Below are 22,312 nucleotides of genomic sequence, written 5' to 3'. Positions count from 1 at the left end.
GAGAGATAAGCGATACCATAAGATGAAACAACATTAGAATAATTGGGATCCCAGAAGAAGAAGAAAGAGAGAGAGGGGCAGAAGGTATAATGGAGCAAATTATAGCAGAGAACTTCCCTAATTTGGGGAAGGAAACAGGCATCAAAATCCAGGAAGCACAGAGAACCCCTCTCAAAATCAATAAAAATAGGTCAACACCCCGACATCTAATAGTAAAACTTACGAATCTCAGAGACAAAGAGAAAATCCTGAAAGCAGCTCGGGAGAAGAGATATGTAACCTACAATGGTAGAAACATTAGATTGGCAACAGACCTATCCACAGAGACCTGGCAGCCCAGAAAGGACTGGCAGGATATATTCAGAGCACTAAATGAGAAAAATATGCAGCCAAGAATACTATATCCAGCTAGGTTGTCATTGAAAATAGAAGGAGAGATAAAAAGCTTCCAGGACAAACAAAAACTAAAGGAATTTGCAAACACGAAACCAGCCCTACAAGAAATCTTGAAAGGGGTCCTCTAAGCAAAGAGAGAGCCTAAAAACAGCATAGACCAGAAAGGAACACAGACAATATAGAGTAACAGTCACCTTACAGGCAATACAATGGCACTAAATTCCTATCTTTCAATAGTTACCCTGAATGTAAATGGGCTAAATGCCCCAATCAAAAGACACAGGCTATCAGCTTGGATTAAAAAACAAGACCCATCGATATGCTGTCTGCAAGAGACTCATTTTAGACCCAAAGACACCCCCAGATTTAAAGTGAGGGGCTGGAAAACTATTTACCATGCTAATGGACACCAAAAGAAAGCTGGGGTGGCAATCCTTCTATCAGACAAATTAGATTTTAAACCAAAGACTGTAATAAGAGATGAGGAAGGACACTATATCCTACTTAAAGGGTCTATCCAACAAGAAGATCTAACAATTGTAAATATCTATGCCCCTAACATGGGAGCAGCCAATTATATAAGGCAATTAATAACAAAAGCAAAGAAACACATCGACAACAATACAATAATAGTGGGGGACTTTAACACCCCCCTCACTGAAATGGACAGATCGTCTAAGCAAAAGATCAACAAGGAAATAAAGACTTTAAATGACACACTGGACCAAATGGACTTCACAGATATATTCAGAACATTCCATCCCAAAGCAACAGAATACACATTCTTCTCTAGTGCCCATGGAACATTCTCCAGAATCGATCACATCCTAGGTCATAAGTCAGGTCTCAACCGGTACCAAAAGATTGGGATCATTCCCTGCCTGTTTTCAGACCACAATGCTTTGAAACTAGAACTCAATCACAAGAGGAAAGTCGGAAAGAACTCAAATACATGGAGGCTAAAGAGCATCCTACCAAAGAATGAATGGGTCAACCAGGAAATTAAAGAAGAATTTAAAAAATTCATGGAAACCAATGAAAATGAAAACACAACTATTCAAAGTCTTTGGGATGCAGCAAAGGCAGTTCTAAGAGGAAAGTATATAGCATTACAAGCCTTTCTCAAAAAACAAGAAAGGTCTCAAGTACACAACCTACCCCTACACCTAAAGGAGCTGGAGAGAGAACAGCAAATAAAGCCTAAACCCAGCAGGAGAAGAGAAATCATAAAGATCAGAGCAGAAATCAATGAAATAGAAACTAAAAGAACAGTAGAACAGATCAACAAAACTAAGAGCTGGTTCTTTGAAAGAATTAACAAGATTGATAAACCCCTGGCCAGACTTACCAAAAAGAAAAGAGAAATGACCAAAAGCAACAAAATCATGAATGAAAGAGGAGAGATCACAACCAACACCAAAGAAATATAAACAATTATTAGAATGTATTATGAGCAACTCTATGCCAGCAAATTAGATAACCTGGAAGAAATGGATGCATTCCTAGAGATGTATCAACTACCAAAACTGAACCAGGAAGAACTAGAAAACCTGAACAGACCCATAACCACTAAGGAAATTGAAGCAGTCATCAAAAATCTCCCAAAAAACAAAAGCCCAGGGCCAGATGGCTTCCCAGGGGAATTCTACCAAACATTTCAAGAAGAATTAATACCTGTTCTTCTGAAACTGTTCCAAAAAATAGAAACGGAAGGAAAATTTCCAAACTCATTTTATGAGGCCACCATTATCTTGATCCCAAAACCAGACAAAGACCCCATTAAAAAGGAGAACTACAGACCAATATCCCTGATGAACATGGATGCAAAAATTCTCCCCAAAATACTAGCCAATAGGATCCAACAGTACATTAAAAGGATTATTCACCACGACCAAGTGGGATTTATCCTTGGGCTGCAAGGTTGGTTCAACATCCGCAAATCAGTCAATGTGATACAATACATTAACAAAAGAAAGAACAAGAATCATATGATCCTCTCAATAGAAGCAGAAAAAGCATTTGACAAAGTACAGCATCCTTTCTTGATCAAAACTCTTCAGAGTATAGGGATCGAGGGTACATACCTCAATATCATAAAAGCCATCTATGAAAAACCTACAGCGAATATCATTCTCAATGGGGAAAAACTGAGAGCTTTCCCCCTAAGGTCAGGAACACGGCAGGGTTGTCCACTATCACCACTGCTATTCAACATAGTATTAGAAGTCCTAGCCACAGCAATCAGACAACAAAAAGAAATAAAAGGCATTTGAATCGGCAAAGAAGAAGTCAAACTCTCACTCTTTGCAGATGATATGATACTTCATGTGGAAAACCCAAAAGACTCCACCCCAAAACTGCTAGAACTCATACAGGAATTCAGTAAAGTGGCAGGATATAAAATCAATGCACAGAAGTCAGTGGCATTCCTATACACCAACAACAAGACAGAAGAAAGAGAAATTAAGGAGTCGATCCCATTCACAATTGCACCCCAAACCATAAGATACCTAGGAATAAATCTAATCAAAGAGGCAAAGGATCTGTACTCAGAAAACTATAAAATACTCATGAAAGAAATTGAGGAAGACACAAAGAAATGGAAAAACGTTCCATGCTCATGGATTGGAAGAACAAATATTGTGAAGATGTCTATGCTACCTAGAGCAATCTACACATTCAATGCAATCCCCATCAAAATACCATCCACTTTTTTCAAAGAAATGGAACAAATAATCCTAAAATTTGTATGGAACCAGAAAAGACCCGGAATAGCCAGAGGAATGTTGAAAAAGAAAAGCAAAGCTGGTGGCATCACAATTCCGGACTTCAAGCTCTGTTACAAAGCTGTCATCATCAAGACAGTATGGTACTGGCACTAAAACAGACACATAGATCAATGGAACAGAATAGAGAGCCCAGAAATGGACCCTCAAATCTATGGTCAACTAATCTTTGACAAAGCAGGAAAGAATGTCCAATGGAAAAAAGACAGTCTCTTCAACAAATGGTGTTGGGAAAATTGGACAGCCTCATGCAGAAGAATGAAACTGGACCATTTCCTTACACCACACACAAAAATAGACTCCAAATGCTTGAAAGGCCTCAATGTGAGACAGGAGTCCCTCAAAATCCTAAAGGAGAACACAGGCAGCAACCTCTTCGACCTCAGCTGCAGCAACTTCTTCCTAGAAACATCACCAAAGGCAAGGGAAGCAAGGGCAAAAATGAACTATTGGGACTTCATCAAGATAAAAAGCTTTTGCAGAGCAAAGGAAACAGTCAACAAAACCAAAAGACAACCGACAGAATGGGAGAAGATATTTGCAAATGACATATCAGATAAGGGCTAGTATCCAAAATCTATAAAGAACTTATCAAACTCAACACCCAAAGAACAAAGAATCCAATCAAGAAATGGGCAGAAGACATGAACAGACGTTTTTCCAAAGAAGACATCCAAGTGGCCAACAGACACATGAAAAAGTGCTCAATATCGCTCGGCATCAGGGAAATCCAAATCAAAACCTCAATGAGATACCACCTCACACCAGTCAGAATGGCTAAAATCAACAAGTCAGGAAATGACAGATGTTGGCGGGGATGCGGAGAAAGGGGAACCCTCCTACACTGTTGGTGGGAATGCAAGCTGGTGCAGCCACTCTGGAAAACAGTATGGAGGTTCCTCAAACAGTTGAAAATAGAGCTACCATATGATCCAGCAATTGCACTGCTGGGTATTTACCCCAAAGATACAAAAGTAGGGACCCGAAAGGGTACGTGCACCCCGATGTTTATAGCAGCAATGTCTACAATAGCCAAACTGTGGAAAGAGCCAAGATGTCCATCGACAGATGAATGGATAAAGAAGAAGTGGTATATATATACAATGGAATATTATGCAGCCATCAAAAGGAATGAGATCTTGCCATTTGCAACGACATGCATGGAACTGGAGGGTATTATGCTGAGTGAAATAAGTCAAACAGAGAAAGACATGTATCATATGACCTCACTGATATGAGGAATTCTTTTTTTTTTTTTTTTTTAAGATTTATTTATTTATTTATTTGACAGAGAGAGACACAGCTAGAGAGGGAACACAAGCAGGGGGAGTGGGAGAGGGAGAAGCAGGCTTCCCGCCGAGCAGGGAGCCCGATGTGGGACTCGATCCCAGGACCCTGGGATCATGACCTGAGCCGAAGGCAGACGCTCAACGACTGAGCCACCCAGGCACCCGATATGAGGAATTCTTAATCTCAGGAAACAAACTGAGGGTTGCTGGAGTGGGGGGGTTGGGTGGGAGGGATGGGGTGGCTGGGTGATAGACACTGGGGAGGTTATGTGCTCTGGTAAGCGCTGTGAATTGTGCATGACTGTTGAATCTCAGATCTGTACCTCTGAAACAAATAATGCAATATATGTTAAGAAAAAAAAAAGTTAGCGGGAGGGGAAGAATGAAGGGGGTGAAATCGGAGGGGTAGACGAACCATGAGAGATGATGGGCTCTGAGAAACAAACTGAGGGTTCTAGAGGGGAGGGGGGTGGGAGGATGGGTTAGCCTGGTGATGGGTATTGAGGAGGGCATGTTCTGCATGGAGCACTGGGTGTTATGCACAAACAATGAATCATGGAACACTACATCTCAAACTAATGATATAATGTATGGGGATTAACATAACAATAAGAAAATTTAAAAAAAAATTTAAACTCTGTAAGCTTGGAGGAAAAAAATGCTATTTAACTTGGGTCTTTTCTTTATACTGAGACACACAATTCATTTAATAGTCAATTGGTCCATTTATTCAGCTTTAGGAGAGAATGAGATATAGGTATCATTTCAAAAGTTTGTGTTATACCTCTTTGCTTTTATGAAAGACCTACATGAGTACCTGTTATTGCTAACCAAAAGAAATCCAAAGAGGATTTTGGCCTTTGTGGAAAAAGGCAAAAAGCAAAAATAGCATTCAATGTTTGTTTTGCAACAAGCCATTATAGAGGCAGTGTGTTCCCCAACCAGCAAGTGGCACCACCAAGCTCTTTCCCCAGGAATACACTCAACATCAAGCTGCCATAACTTTGAACTGTGTATGTGAGCATCTGTGCTTTATCTCTATTTATTTTGTACATCCATTAGAAGATATTTCCGTTAGCAAGGGTATCAGAAATGACAGTCATTACTGCATTGTTTTGCTGTTGAGAATCTGTATGATTTTGAGGAAGTCATTTGATTTTTACGACAATCATTATTGCTAGTTGAATATAATTAAGGATACAGATGAATAGCCAGATAAAGAGATACATAAGTCCAGAAGGGTCCTGAATGCAGGAGCTTCTGTCCCTGTGGAGCTGGATGTGTTTACCAGCCCAGAAGTTTTCTGAATCCTGTAGTTTAGAGTTTTTTATGGAGGCTTCATTTTGTAGGCATGGTCAATTATTAATTCAATCTCTAGCCTCTCTCCTCACCCTGGGGGATGGGATGTAGGGCTGAAAGTTCTAAGTCTCAAGTCATGGTTTGATCTTTCTGGTAACCAGCCTCTATCCTAAAACTTTCCAGGAGCCCACCACGTATCATCTCATTAGAACAAAAGGTGCTCCTATCACCCAGGAAATTTCAAGGGATTTAGGAGCTTTGTGTAAGATGCTCCTATCATTCTCATCACTCAGGAAATTCCAGGGATTTTAGGAGCGCTGTGTCAGGAATTGGGGGGCAGATACCAAACATATATTTATTATGTCACAAGAGCAAACCCAAACTTGGCTCTTTTATCTCTCTCTCTCCATGTTACTGGAGAATCCTGGTACCTAGTTTAATACTCTTTAGAGACCTGGAGACTAAAAAATACATTCTTTTGTTAAAAATGGAACATTTTCATTTTTTAGCTTTTCTACATTAAGATTTTTTTAATTTATAAAATTAATACATGTTCTTGACAAAATTAAAACATGTTTTTGCATACCTGGGGTTTACAAATGAAAAGTAAAAGTTCACCTCCCTTTTCTAACCCTGACTTTCACAGTTCAACCAGTTGAGATTAAATGTCTCTGGTTTTCAAAATTCCCATGTAACTGGTTCTTGAGAAAAAAATTAGGAGTGAGTGGAGGCGGGGCACTCCTTACTTGCACAAGCAGATGAGAGGTCCTAGATTTTCCAAGAGTCATAGTAAGGAAAGGACTAGTTACCTGATCTAAACAAAGAAGATACCCAAGTTCCTTAATTTAGATTTCCAGTTTCATTCTTTGAACAGGGAGACTCTTTTAGAAAAAAATTTTTTGAAAACAAGTGCCAAGATTTTTAGAACATAGTTAGTAGTTATTTATTATTTCCACTGAAGCAGAATGAAAGAAAATGGGCTTAAGCAGTAGTAGGAAAATACTTAGTTTGGGTAGAAACCTTGAGGATTATTATGCAGGAATAAATCATTAGGGTCAGTGTCTCCCTGTCAAATGTGTGTGTAATTTTCATGTGAAATGGATTTGCCAGGTGGTTCACTGGTTCTTAGACTTCAGGGTTTTATAAATGAGTAAAACTAAAGAGAAAAATGTGAGTTGTCATACTGTTGCTATTTTGTTAAATTAAGAATACTTTTAAACAACTAGTACTTAATTTCATAAAAGGAATAACAATTCATACTAAAAAACTAGGCAAAATAAAATCTCAGACTATAACATGGACTTTTTAAATTAGTAGATTTAGCTATATGAAAAATTTAATTACATCTCCTATGTTTTTCTCAGTATTTCTTAGACCAATGCCTATTTTGTCAGGGATCACCACTAATTTTTGAACTAGCATTTGGAAATTATTGCACTATATAGGCTTTCACAGCTCTTTCCAGGTTTCAGATGTTAAAGCTTCAAGACGTGGATTTTTTGTTTTGTTTTGAGCTTTTCCTCCTCTACTGGGGTGGGTGTGGGATGCAAATTAGAATCAGGCTTATTCATCTCTTATGTTACTACTTTATTATGTGCCTGGAGTTACTGAGTTCTTGCCTGATTTAGATAATGAAAAGAGTTTTGTAGGAGACCCAGAGCTGGTCAGGGGTGAACGCTGGCTCACTACAGCTCTGGTGCTTTTACGTGTCTTCAGTGAACTGGAACAGAAGAAATCAATCATTTACCAAGAGCTAGTCATTTGTTCTGGAACTTACCTGAGAAGCAAAGTGAGTTTGAAAACTAGGCTATCAGAAATAATTTCATTCTTTGATTAATAAATTGAGATGTGGGATTTTCCAATTGCTTTTTTTTTTTTTGGAAACTCAGCCAACCAGTAAATAGATGTTACTGTGCCACCATAACTTTGGAATCAGAAGGCTTTGTCTGGTCTATAGCATTTGACTCTGAAAGATGGAATCTGATCCATAGTCTAAGATGCTGAGAATTTTTAATTCTGTTAGATGATTAGATCTACACCAAGAAGATTAATTTGATTGTATATGATTGTCCCCCAGATCAGTTTTGGGATCAGGAACAAATTCCATGCTTTTTCCAAAAGGGTCTAGGAGTACTGCTGTGCTGATATTTCTGTTTATCAGAGTTAACTGCTATGGAGAAATAAGGTAAGGGAAAATGACAGTGCCAGACAGTATCCCAGTCTGCTTCCCTATTTACTTTTGGCTATTCTAGTGTTTATTTTGACATAGGTTGAAGTGTCAGCAGTCACCTTTTCTTAGTGAATGAACCAGGTTTCATTTCCTAGAAGAATATGCTAGGCATATACTCTAGAGACACCAGTTTGGATTGCAGATGACATGAAATTTGTGGCTTGGAGTTAAAGCATAGAGTTTGGAGTCAAACAATTCTGGGTTTAAATCTCCCAGCTCTGGTACCTATTAGCTGTATGATTTTTAAGCAAGTTAATTTTTCTAAGTCTTAGTTTCTCTATGTAAGATACGAATAATGATAGGATTCATAGGGTTGTCATGAAGATTAAATTCGGTAAAAATGCAAAGTGCTTGCCCTTAGTGTAAACTGTTGTTGTTCTTGTTATTTTTGGAGGTAAAATAGGATATCTGCTGATCTTCTTAGGACTAGAATTCACCTGCAGGCCTTTTGTCTCCTCCCCATATTTATTGATCTATTACTTTCTGAATCTGGTAGAAAGCAGTCTATTAAAAATATTCTCTTATCTAGGACTTGACTTCATGATATTTGCTTGTTAATATATTCTCACTGCCTCTCTGACCTTTTGGACTTAGCCTGCCTAACACGAAGGCCTAAATTTTACAGTGGCTAGGGGTTTGTAGGACATTATTATTGTGATTTTTAGGGTCTTTCATTGGCTTAAATATAATAGGAGCACAAATAAACTTTTGCTGATTGATAGCTGACCTCTCTGGATTTAATTTCATGCTTAAAGGCCCTGTGCCCTTCTCTATGGGTAGATTTCTGATGCTAGCCCACTTCAGCTAGCTTTTATCTCTTTTAGCCATTGTGTACTAACCGACATCTGATTAATGCCATGGCACGATGTCTGATCTGTGACAGAACAGATTTGTGTCATGATCAATCCCCTTTGTGAAGGGTAAGTACTCTTAACAACAACAGCAAAAAATCCCTTGTACCCTAGGTCCATGTAACAGAAGTAGCTGTACCTGAACTGTTAAATGTTTTGGGACATCTAGAGTCTACTTTAGAGTGGAATTCTCTCCCCTTATTTTCTGTTGCTCAGAAAATGGGTTCTTGTCTACATAGAGACAAGAATGAATTTGTTTAAAAATGTCATCTGAGAGGGGCACCTGGGTGGCTCAGTCGTTAAGTGTCTGCCTTCGGCTCAGGTCATGATCCCAGTGTCCTGGTATTGAGCCCCGCATCGGGCTCCCTGCTCAGCAAGATGCCTGCTTCTCCCTCTCCCACTCTCCCTGCTTGTGTTCCCTCTTTTGCTGTGTCTCTGTCAAATAAATAAATAAAATCTTTAAAAAAAAGTCATCTGAGAGTATTTTTATACTAGATTGTACTCTATTTCTATTTTCTATGATAAGCTTGAGCTGCCATCTTTTTAAGACAATTTTACAAAAAAGTAGAAAACCACATTTGAAATTTAGGTATCTTCATTTTGTAAAAGAGTGAACTAAATAAGCTATTGAGATCTTGTTTAGTTTCAGGATTAAATAAAAAAAAGCCTGGTTGAAAACGGAGACTCTGGAATTATATTTTGGTGTATGGGTTATTTGGGGCAAATAAATTCTTACATTAATTTTTTACTAATTTCATAATAGAATTAAACTTGTTTCAGGGCCCCTGGGTGGCTCAGTCGTTAAGCGTCTGCCTTCGGCTCAGGTCACGATCCCAGGGTCCTGGGATCGAGCCCCGCATTGGGCTCCCTGCTCCGCGGGAGGCCTGCTTCTCCCTCTCCCACTCCCCCTGCTTGTGTTCCCTCTCTCGCAGTGTCTCTCTGTCAAATAAATAAAATCTTAAAAAAAAAAAAAAGTAGTAAACTTGTTTCTGCCACTTAACAGACCTTAAATAAATCACGTTAAAATACTAGTTTTGTATTTTTCATCACAAAAATAGAATGAAATGTCAGTATATATGTACAAGTACTTTTAAATTCTAAAGCATTATACAAATATAAGGTTGAATAGAAGATTCTTATTCATCTTCCCTATTATAAATTCTTCTTTATACATGATAGTGATTCAGTAACTGTCTCACTGGGGTTTTAGGAGAATAAAGATGATGGATTTGATGAGTTGTGAGTGTCTCAAAGAATACAAAGTAGTTAGGATGATCAATTTATTTTATTTTTTCATTTCATCAAAAAGATTTTATTTATTCATTTGAGAGAGGGAGCACAAGCAGGGGGAGAGGCAGAAGGAGAGGGAGAAGCAGACTCCCCACCAAGCTGGGAGCCTGACATGGGGCTTGATCCCAGGACCTGGAGATCATGACCTGAGCCGAAGGCAGATGCTTAACCATCTCAGCCGCCCAGGTGCTCCAAAGGATGATAAATTTATAATTAGTCACCTCTGTTTGATACTGAAGAATGTTAACATTTGTCATAATCATCAAGGTTATTAACAACAGTACTCTCAGGCTTTAACAAATTTTTAAATCTGAAAGCTGCAAGAAATGTCAAATTTAGAATATTTACATATCTAGGGGGAGGGTGGAGGAATCCGTCAGATATAATGACATCCTGCTTCCCTCTACTGGGCTTAAATGAAATTACCTTTTATTTTTTTTTTAAAGTTTTCATTTTAATTCCAGTTAACATACAGTGTTATATTAGTTTCAGGCATACAATATAGTGATTCAACATGTCCATACATCACCTGGTGCTCATCATGACAGGTGTACTCCCTAATTCCCATCACTTATTTTACCCAAGCCCCCAACTCTGCTTCTCTAATTAAAAGTCTGTTTCTTGATGTCTTTCTCTCTTTCCCTTTGCTCTTTTGTTTTGTTTCTTAAATTCCACATATGAGTGAAATCATATGGTATTTGTCTTTCTCTGACTATTTCACTTAGCATAATATTCTCTAGATCCATCCATGTTGTTGCAAGTGGAAGATTTCATTCTTTTTTATGGGTGAATCATATTCCATTGTATATAATGGATACCTATTGTTTCTTAAAACTTGTTTCCTTGGCATAGAATGGTCAGTGTCTTTAAGTGTCAACAAGAGGAGAGAGGAAGACAGGGGAATCAGATCACGTTTCAAATTTTACTGCCAATGTTGAAGAGCCATGTAATTTAGAGGACACTGCTCCCTACTACAGAGCATCACTTCTCTCACATGTTTGCCTTAGTAATGGTGGGGAAGTTTTAGGGATCTTTCTTTTTTTTTTCTTTTTTTTTTTTTTTTTAAAGATTTTATTTATTTATTTGACAGAGAGAGACACAGCGAGAGAGGGAACACAAGCAGGGGGAGTTGGAGAGGGAGAAGCAGGCTTCCCGCCGAGCGGGGAGCCCGATGCGGGGCTCGATCCCAGGACCCTGGGATCATGACCCGAGCCGAAGGCAGATGCTTAATGACTGAGCCACCCAGGCGCCCCTCAAGTCAGTGTTTTACTTGGTAAACATGTCTGAGACCATGCATCCCTGGCTGCTAAGCACCATGGCGGACAGGGCTAGAAAGGTAACAGCTTTATTTCGAGCAGGGGGCAAAGACAAGGCAGCACTTTGCAGCTACATTGTAACTAGATCCTGCATCTAGGGATCTTTCTTTACAGATCTTTTCTAGAAACTAAACTTGCATCTGCCTATGGCCTTGGATAAAGAAACTCGGAGTTATTAGATGAAAATGTATTGTTTACAGTTTGTCCGTCATTATCCTATAGGTTGGAGCACACATCCTTTAAAGTTTGTTCATGAGATTGCAAAAATTCAGTCATCTTCAGGCTCCACTTGTAATTCTCTCACAAGTTCCACCACATCTAAAGTACTTCCTCCACTGAGGTCTTAAACACCTCAAATTCATACATGAGGGTTGGAAACAGCTTCTTCCAAACTCCTGTTAATGTTGGTATTTTGACCTCTTCCAAAGAATCACAAATGTTCTTAATGTTACCTAGAATGATGAATCTTTTCCAGAGGTTTTCAATTTACTTTACCCAGATCCATCAGAGAAATCACTGTCTGTGACAGTTATAGTCTTACGAAATGTATTTATTAAATAATAAAACTTGAAAGTCTAAATTACTCCTTGATCCATGGGCTGCAGAATGGATATTGTGTTAGCAGGCAGGAAAACAATATTAATCTCATCATATATTTATTTTTTTCTTTCTTTTTATTTATTTGACAGAGAGAGATACACACAGTGAGAGAGGGAACACAAGCAGGGGGAGCGGGAGAGGGAGAAGCAGGCTTCCCACAGAGCAGGGAGCCTGATGCGGGGCTCGATCCCAGGACCCTGGGATCATGAACTGAGCCGAAGGCAGACGCTTAATGACTGAGCCACCCAGGCGCCCCTCATTGTATATTTCTGTCAGAGCTCTTATGTGACTAAGTACATTGTCAGTGAGCAGTAATATTTTGAAAATAATGTTTTTTTTTTCTGGGCAGCAGGTCTCAACAGTGGGCTTAAAATATTCAGTAAACCATGTTGTAAACAGATGTGCTGTCATTCAGGCTTTTTTTTTTTTTCCATTTCTAGAGCACAGGCAGAGTAGATTTAGCATGATCCTGGGGTGCCTGCGTGCCTCAGGTCATGATCCCAGGGTCCTGAGATCGAGCCCCATGTTGGGCTCCCTGCTCAGTGGGAGCCTGCTTCTCCCTCTCCTCCCCACTTGTGCTCTCTTGCTATCTGTTTCTCTCTCCCAAATAAATAAATAAATAATAAATCTTTTCAAAAATAAATAAATGATCCCTAAGTGAACTAATAGATATAAGTATTGCACACTGACAGCTGCTTATATTATAAAAAGAGAGGCTATTTGGTGTTATGTGTTCCTTGAAGGAAGAACACGTCACAACCTATGAAGCATTACTGGTCATTGACTCCAAAACCCCTGAATTTGACCTTTTAGGGTGGCAGTATATATCTAACCATCAATAAACAGAAAATAACGAGACAAAAAATATGATAAACTATACCATAGAGGTGCGATCAGAAAAATCTGTGGAAAATTAAAGGATAAAAAACTGATTTGGGGGCACCTAGGTGGTGCAATTGGTTAAGTGTCCGACTCTTGGTTTTTGCTCAGGTCGTGATCTGAGGTTGTGGGATTGAGCCCTGTATCAGGCTTCATGCTCTGTGTGGAGTCTGCTTGAGGCTCTCTCTCCCTCTGCCCCCCTCAAAAATAAATAAGTAAATCTTTAAAAAATTTTTGATTTCTTCAACAAATCAATGAATAATAAGGAAAAAACCCCAAAAGATGGAAGGGGAAACTGACGTTTAGAAGAGATTTAAAGATATATATATATATTGCAGAGGCAGGACTTCTAGAAATGTGGTGTGAAGCGCTTGGAAGACCTACTGCCCAGTGAAACAGCTATTTAACTGTGAAAATTATAAGAAAACAACCATGTAAAGTCTCTAGAAATTGTCCTATGGGTATAAAACAAATAGACAAATATTTATTCAAGAAACTTTATTAAATCTTAATGAAGCAGTGAGAATCTATGGCATTTGAGACATGACTTGTTTGCATCCTCTTCCTGTCAGACATGTGATGAAAGCTCTACTCCAGGTGCTTTACTGTGAGTGGGTGTGGCCAAGAGATGGAAACTCCCTCCCCACCCAGCTCCTGCTCTAGGGCTACAGTTTCACTCCAGGAGGGGCAGCGGAAGACTGCCAACATCATTCATCCTTCCCAGCCCTATGCTCTGTTTCAGACAGGTGCAGCTAAGGGAACAGAGACTTCTTTCTCCTACTCATCCACTATTCATAGAGCAAGGGCTCTGCCTCATATGCAACAGGCAGAAAATACTGGGGCCTGATGACACTTGTACCAACTTGCTTATATATTGGAGGCTGGTAGAGATAAGCCAAAAGAACCAGGGTCTGCCATTCCCCTCTCCCTGTGCTTCTGGTGTCATATCCAAAAAATCATTGCCAAGACTAATTAGACATTTTCCTCTATGTTTTCTTCTGGAAGCTTACAATTTCAGGTCATATATTTAAGTCTTTAATCCATTTTGAGTTGACTTTTCTGTATAGTATAAGGATCCAATTCCTTTTTTTTTTTTAAATGTGAATATCCAGTTTTGCCATCACCCTATATTGAAGAGATTATTCTTTCCCCATTGTTTATTCTTGGTTCCTTTGTCAAAGATTAGTTATATGGTTGTTTATTTCTGGGCTCTCGATTCTGGTTTTTTTTTTTCTTATACGTCTGTTTTTATTCTATATTATTTTGCTTACTCTACCATATTATACCAATGCCATAAGCATTATTTTGCTTACCATACCATATTATTTTGCTTCCTGTAGCTTTGTAATATAATAGGAAATCAGGAAGTATGATGCATTCATTTTTGTTGTTCTTGCTCAAGATTGCTTTAGCTATTCAGGGTCTTTTGTGTTTACATTTTTCTCCAAAAAATGTTATTGGAATTTTATAGGGATTGAACCTGTAGATTATTTTGGCTAGTATGGACATTTAATTTAATTTAATTTAATTTATTTCTTTTTTTAAAGATTTTATTTATTATTTGACAGAGAATGAGAGAGAGAGAGCACATGAGAGGGGGGAGGGTCAGAGGGAGAAGCAGACTCCCCGCCGAGCAGGGAGCCCGATGCGGGACTCGATCCCGGGACTCCAGGATCATGACCTGAGCCAAAGGCAGCCGCTTAACCAACTGAGCCACCCAGGCGCCCCTAGTATGGACATTTTAATAATCCTAATTCTTCCAGTCCAGGGACACAGGATATCTTTCCATTTATGTATGTCTTCAGTTTCTTTCATCAGTGTTTTAGAGTTTTGAGTGTACAGATTTTTCATCTCCTTGGCTAAATTTTTTCTTACGTATTTTATTATTTTTGATGATATTGTAAGTTAGATTGTTTTCTTAATTTCTTTTTCATATAGTTTGTTGTTAGTGTTCAGAAATACAGATGATTTTTGTAGATTGATTTTTGTATTCTGCAGCTTTACTGAATTTACTTCCAAAAGTTTTTTTTTATGGAGTCCTTAGGTTTTTTGTGGAGTCCTTAGGATTTTCTGTGTATAAGATCTTGTCATCTGCAAATAGAGACAATTTTACTTCTTCCTTTACAATTTAGATACCTTTTATTTCTTTTTCTTGCCTAACTGCTCTGGCTAGCACTCCCATAGAAGTGACAAGAGTGAGCATCCTGTCTTGTTGCTGATTTTAGGGGAAAAGCTTTCAGATTTCACCACTGAGTATGATGTTAGCTTGTCATGTATGGCCTTTATTGTGTTGAGGTACATTTCTTTTATATCTAGTATGTTGAGAAGTTTTTATTATGATAGGATGTTGAATTTTCTTAAATGCTTTTAATGCTCCAGTTCAGATGATCATGTGATTTTTAGACTTCATTCTGTTTATGTGCTTGTTATGACTTTGTTAAATTAAATTTGTTAAGAGGAGCACAGGGCAGGTCCTAGAGGAAGTATACAGCACTCTTTAAGGGGCCACGTGGGGAGGTCAAGGGCAGAATGCAGACAGGCAGAATTTGGGACACACTGTTTTGTTACAGACTGTGGGTGGAATGTGTTGGGGTTCCCAGGGTAGGGCCAGATCAGCCAGTTCAACCAAAGAAGCAGCATTTTCATAAGCCCATGGGGGTTTTTATGCAAGAGGCACATAAAGCATACTGGTCCTGGGAGCCAGGGGGTACTGTTGATCACAAGGGCTGTTGGGGAAGTCATATCAGGAACTTATATTTATTGTGATTCTGGACTGCTATCAAGGGCATGCACTTGCCTGAGGGGGCTGGTGTCTAAGGATCCTGCAAGCTCTGGGCTTAACAAAATGGATCTCAAGGTAGCAGTGCCATGGAGTAACTCTCAACAGTGGTGTATCACATTTATTGTTTTGCATATGTTGAATCAGCCTTGCCTTCAAGGGATAAGTCCCATTGGGTAATGGTATATGATCCTTTTAATGTTCTGTTGAATTTTGTTTGCTAGCATTTTGTTGATGATTTTTGCACCTCTGTTCTTCAGGGATATTGGCCTGTAATTTTCTTTTCTTGTAGCATTTTTGTCTAGCTTTGAACAGGATAGTACAGGCCTCATTAAATGAGCTTGGAAGTATTCCATCTTCTGTAAATTTTTTGGAAGACTTTGAGAAGTTTGGGCATTAATTTCTCTCTTAGGGGAGAACACAGGAAGTAACCTCTTCGACATCGGCCACAGCAACTTCTTGCAAGACATGTCTCTAAAGACAAGGGAAGCAAAAGCAAAAATGAACTGTTGGGACTTCATTAAGATAAAAAGCTTCTGGGGCGCCTGGGTGGCTCAGTTGGTTAAGCGACTGCCTTCGGCTCAGGTCATGATCCTGGAGTCCCGGCATCGAGTCCCGCATCGGGCTCCCTGCTCGGCAGGGAGTCTGCTTCTCCCTCTCCCACTCCCCGTTTGTGTTCCCTCCCTCGCTGTGTCTTTCTCTGTCAAATAAATAAATAAAATCTTTAAAAAAAAAAAAAAGATAAAAAGCTTCTGCACAGCAAAGGAAACAGTCAGCAAAGCTAAAAGGCAACCCATGGAATGGGAGAAGATATTTGCAAATGACATATCAGATAGAGGGCTGGTATCCAAGATCTATAAAGAACTTACAAATTCAACACCCAAAAAACAAATAATCTAGTCAAGAAATGGGCAGAAGATATGAACAGACCCTTCTCCAAAGAAGACATATGAATGGCTAACAAACACATGAAAAAATGCTCCACATCACTAGCCATCAGGGAAATACAAATCAAAACCACAGTGAGATACCACCTTACAGCAGTTAGAATGGCTAAAATTAACAAGACAGGGAACAACAAATGTTGGCGAGGATGTGGAGAAAGGGGAACCCTCTAATACTGTTGGTAGGAATGCAAGCTGGTACAGCCACTCTGGAAAACAGTGTGGAGGTTCCTCAAAAAGTTAAAAATAGAGCTACGCTACAACCCAGCAATTGCACTACTAGGTATTTACCCCAAAAATACAGATGTAGTGGAAATAAGGGGCACATGCACCCCGATGTTCATAGCAGCAATGTCCACAGTAGCCAAACTGTGGAAGGAGCCAAGATGTCCTTCAACAGATGAATGGATAAAGAAGGTGTGGTTCATATATACAATGGAATATACTCAGCCATCAGAAAGGATGAATACCTATCATTTGCATCGACATGGATGGAACTGGAGGGGATCATGCTAAGTGAAATAAGTCAAGCAGAGAAAGACAATTACCATATGGTTTCACTCATATGTGGAATATAAGGAATAGCGCAGAGGATCATAGGGAAAGGGAGGGAAAACTGAATGGGGAGAAATCAGAGAGGGAGACAAACCATGAGAGACTCTGGACTCCGGGAAACAAACTGAGGGTTACAGAAGGGAGGGGGGTGGGAGGATGGGGTAACTGGGTGTTGGGTATTAAGGGGGGCATGTGATGTGATGAGCACTGGGTTTTATATGCAACTAATGAATCACTGAACACTACATCAGAAACTAATGATATACTATATGTTGGCTAATTGAACATAATAAAAAATAAAATAAAATCAATTTATAAATTAAAAAAAAATGTTTAGTAGAGTTCACCGGTGAAACCAAATGGTCCTAAAATTTTCTTTGTTGGGAGGTTGCAATTACTGATTCTGTCTTCTTACTCATTATTTGTTCAGAGTTCCTGTTTCATGATTCAGTCATGATATTTGTATGTTTCTAGGAATTTACCCATTTCTTCTATGTTATTCAATTTGTAAGTGTATAATTGTTCATAATAGTCTCAGGATCTTTTGTATTTCTGTGGTATTGGTTGTAATGTCTTTCCTTTTTCTTTTTTGACAATAAAAATGGTAATTAAATTTTATTGGATCAATGATCCTTTTGTTCTAGTACCCAGTTCATTATCTGTTAACACATTTTTATCAAATAATATGGTTACTAAAACTTCCATATTATTTTCCAATAAAGCAGATAAAACTCATTGAAAATAATTTTTTATTTTACTATAGTTGATACACAATGTTATATTGGTTTCAGGTGTACATCATAGTGACTCAACATCTCTATTCATTATGCTGAGCTCACCACAAGTATAGCTATCATCTGTCACCATACAATGCTGTTACAGTATTACTGACTATATTTCCGATGCTATGCTTGTGTAATGTCTGTAATGTATGCGGTGCCTGTGTAATGTCTCCCCTTTCATTTCATTTATTTGAATCTTTTCTCCTTTTTCTTAGTCAGTCTAGCCAAAAGTTAGTCAGTTTTGTTTATACTTACGAAAAACTCGGTTTTGTTGATCTTTCTATTGTTTCTCATCCTCTATTTCATCTATTTCTGCTCTGATCTTGTTTCCTTCCTTCTATTACTATTGGGCTTACTTTGTTCTTTTTCTAGTTCCTAGAGGTGTAAACTTAGGTTGTTTATTTGAGATCTTTCTTTTTCTTTATGTAAGCATTTGTTGTTCTAAATTTCCCTCTTAGAACTATTTTTGCTGCATCCCCTAAGTTTTGATATGTTGTGTTCCTTTTTTGCAGTTGTCTTGAGATATTTTTAAATTTTTCTTGGGGTGCTTGGGTGGCACAGTCAGTTAAGTGTCTGCCTTTGGCTCAGGTCATGATCCCCGGGTCCTGGGATCGAGTCTCACATCGGGCTCCTTGCTCAGTAGGGAGTCTGCTTGTCCCTCTGCCTGCCTCTCTCTCTCTGTGACAAATAAATAAAATCTTTAAAAATTTTTTTCTTTTAATTTCTTCTTTGATGCATTGGTTGTTCAGGAGTGTGTTGTTTAGTTTCCATGTATTTGGGAATTTTACAGTTTCCCTCTTGTTATTGATTTCTAGTTTCATATCATTATGATTGGAAAAGATGCTTGATATGATTTCAGTCTTCTTAAATTTGTTAAGACTTGTTTTGCGACCTAATATATTATCATTCTGGAGAATATTCCAAGTGCACTTGAAAAGGATGTATATTCTGCTACTGTTGAATAGAATGTTATATATATGTCTGTTAGGTCCATTTGGTCTAAAGTGTAATTCAAGTCCAGTGTTACCTTATTGATCCTCTGGATGATATCTCCATTGTTGAAAGCGGGGTATTGAAGTCCCCTATTATTATTGATATTGCTCTTTATTTCTCCTTTAAGATCTGTTAATAATTGCTTTATATATTTAGGTATCCCTAAATATATGTATATTTTAAAGATTTTATTTATTTATTTTAGAGAGAGAGAGCAAGTGGAGGGAGGGGCAGAGGGAGAGAGAGAATCTCAAGCAGATGCCATGCTAAGCACAGAGCCCGATCTGGGGCTCAGTCCTATGACCCCAAGATCATGACCTGAACTGAAACCAAGAGTCTGATGCTCAACTGACTGAGCCACCGATGTGCCCCTAAATATATTTTTATAGTTCTTCATTCTTTTCTTCTTCTCTTGCTTTCTTCCTTTATGATTTGATTGCTTTCTTTAGTGTTATGTTTGGATTCCTTTTTCTATATTTTCTGTGTATCTATTATAGGGTTTTGGTTTGTGGTTACCTTGAGGTTCATGTATAACATCCTCTGTATATAGCAGTCTATTTTAAGTTAATAATCACTTAAGTTCAAACACATTTATTTTTATTTTTTATTTTTTTAAAGATTTTATTTGACAGAGAGAGACACAGCAAGAGAGGGAACACAAGCAAGGGGAGTGGGAGAGGGAGAAGCAGGCTTCCCGCGGAGCAGGAGCCCAATGCGGGGCTCAATCCCAGGACCCTGGGATCATGACCTGAGCTGAAGGCAGACGCTTAACGACTGAGCCACCCAGGTGCCCCCAAACACATTTTAAAAGCACTATATTTTTACTCTCCTTCCCTGTTTTACGTATTTGATGTCATATTTTATATTTTATTTTGTGCATCCCTTAACTAATTATTGTAGATATAGTTGATTTTACTACTTTAGAATTTTAACATTCATAATTAGGTTTGCAAATGGTTGATCCACTACCTTTACTATATATTTGTTACTGGTGAGATTTTTTTCTTTCATAATTTTCTTACTTCTAGTTATGGCCTCTTCTTTCCCCTCTAAGAAGGTCCTTTAACTTTTCTTGAAGGTTTGTTTAATGGTGATGAACTCCTTTAACTTTTGTTTTCGAAATTCTTTATCTCTTTTTCAATTCTGAATGATAATCTTGCTAAATGGAGTATTAGTCGTTGGTTTTTTCCCTTTTATTTATTTATTTTTTTTAAGATTTTATTTATTTGACAGAGAGAGAGCGAGAGCAGGAACACAAACACAGGGAGTGGGAGAGGGAGAAGCAGGCTTCCTGCCGAGCAGGGAGCCTGATGTGGGACTCGATCCCAGAACCCTGGGATCATGACCTGAGCTGAAGGCAAACACTTAATGACTGAGCCACCCAGGCGCCCAGTTTTTTTCCTTTTAGCACTTGGAATATATCATGTCACTGTCTTCTGGCCTGCAAAGTTTTTGCTTGAAAAATCAGCTGATAATCTTATGGATGGTCCCTTATATATAACTAGTTGCTTTTCTCTTACTGCTTTTAAGATTCTCTCTTTAATTTTTGGCATTTAAATTATGTGTCTTGGTGTGGACTTCTTTGGATTCATTTTGTTTGGGGTTCTCTTTGGTTTCTGGACTTGGATGTTTGTTTCCTTCCTCAGGTGAGGGAAGTTTTTAGCAATTATTTCTTTAAAAATTTTTTCTGCCCCTTTCTGTCTTCTGAGAGCATTATAATGTGAATGATTGTACACTCAATGTTGCCCAGAGGTCCCTTAAACTATCCTCATTTTTTTCTTTTTTTTTTCTTTTTAAAAAAACTATCCTCATTTTTCTTACTTTTTTCTTTTTGTTGTTCAGCTAGGGTGATTTCTGCTACCCTCTTTCAGATTGTTGATACATTCTGCATTTTCTAATCCTCTGTTGATTCCTTCTAGTATAGTTTTCATTTTAGTTATTGTATTTTTCAGCTCTGATTGGTTCTTTTTTATATTTTTTATATTCTTTTGAAATTATCACTGTGTCATTCATTCCCCCCAAGTTCAGTGAGCATCATAATGACCATTACTTTGAACTCTGTTATGTGGAGTGCTTATTTCCATTTCATTTAGTTCATTTGCTGTGGTGTTGTCTCATTCTTTCATTTGGAACATATTCCCCTGTCTCCTCATTTTGCCTGGTTCTCTGTGTTTGTTTCTATGTCTTACACAGGCAAACCGTGCCTCCTGGTCTTGATGGAGTGGCCTTATGTAGAGTTCATCCTGTGGGGCCCAGAAACACATTCCTTCCTGGTCACCAGAACCAGGTGCTCCAGGGATGTCTTCTGTATAGGCTGTATCTGCCCTCCTATTGTGGCTGGGCCATGACTGTTCTGAGTGCACTGGTGTGCAGAACTGGCCCCTGGCACAACTGGCTTAGAGGCCTGGGTATGGCTGCTATAGTGGTGCTGATAATTGGGGCTAGCCCTGGGTATGGCTACCTTCAGGGCCCAGCCACAACTGTTGGTGCACTGCTAGGTGGAGCCTGTCCCATCCCCCATAGGAGCTGCTTTGAAAGGGGTACCTGCTGGGGCAGGTGGGTTGAGCAGGGCATAGGATAATTTTGGGGTAGGGTTAGCAGGCTTGAAAGGTAGATGGAGAGTGTCAGAATGGGTACCCACCAGAGTTGGCCCAGCTAGGCAGAAGGAGGGCAAGAATAATGGCATTCAGCAGCATTTCCATTCCTGGAGAAAGTTCCTATAGATACCTGCCCTTCCATCACATGCCCTAGAATTAGCCAATAAGTCTCTTTCATATATGGCCTGGGTGCTTTTAAAACTGCTGCCTGTGTGCTGGGTCTCACTGTGACTGAATTTGTGCATGGGCTCTTTAAGAGTGGAGTCTCAGTTTCCTGTATCCCTCTATCTCTTCTGGAGGTAAGCCCCACTGATTTTCAAAGCCAGGTGTTATGGGGCTCATCTTCCTGGTGCAAGTCCCCAGGGCAGGGGGTGCCCAATGTAGAAATTGAACCCCTTGCTCCTCAGGGGACCTCCATGCCTGTGATATCCTTCCTGCTGTGGGTCACTGTGCTGAGAGTCTGGATCCTGATCAGTCTGTGTCTCTGCCTCTCCTACCCTTCTTGATGTATTTTTTTCTTTTTATATTTAGGTGTGGAAGAGCTGTTCTACTAATCTTCAGATTGTTCTGAGAGTTGCTCTATATGTAGTAGTAGCCTTGGTATGTCAGTGGGAGGTGAGCTCAGGATCCTCCTATTCCACCATCTTCATTGGGATCCTCTGATGCTGAAAAAATTTTAAAACAATTTATTGAGAAACAAAACAGATGAAAATAGAGTGGAGAAAA

At 38.9% G+C, this 22,312-nt stretch overlaps 1 protein-coding gene and 1 non-coding gene across 2 annotated transcripts in view; one reads left to right on the top strand and one right to left on the bottom strand.

Annotated features, from left to right (window-relative positions):
• The window catches only part of TMEM116 (transmembrane protein 116), a 62,344-nt gene that overhangs the window by 19,251 nt on the left and 20,781 nt on the right, over positions 1-22,312 (top strand). The window lies entirely within an intron of this gene.
• Positions 11,421-11,551, bottom strand: LOC118018720. Its single transcript, XR_004681468.1, has one exon. It is a non-coding gene; the product is annotated as a small nucleolar RNA SNORA63 (small nucleolar RNA).

Source organism: Mirounga leonina, unplaced genomic scaffold, assembly GCF_011800145.1.
Source record: "Mirounga leonina isolate KUSES-001 unplaced genomic scaffold, KU_Mleo_1.0 Mir_171, whole genome shotgun sequence".
In the NCBI taxonomy this organism is placed as follows: Eukaryota; Metazoa; Chordata; class Mammalia; order Carnivora; family Phocidae; genus Mirounga; species Mirounga leonina.
Note: the sequence above shows the minus strand (reverse complement) of the source record. Positions and strands in the feature narration are given on the sequence as shown.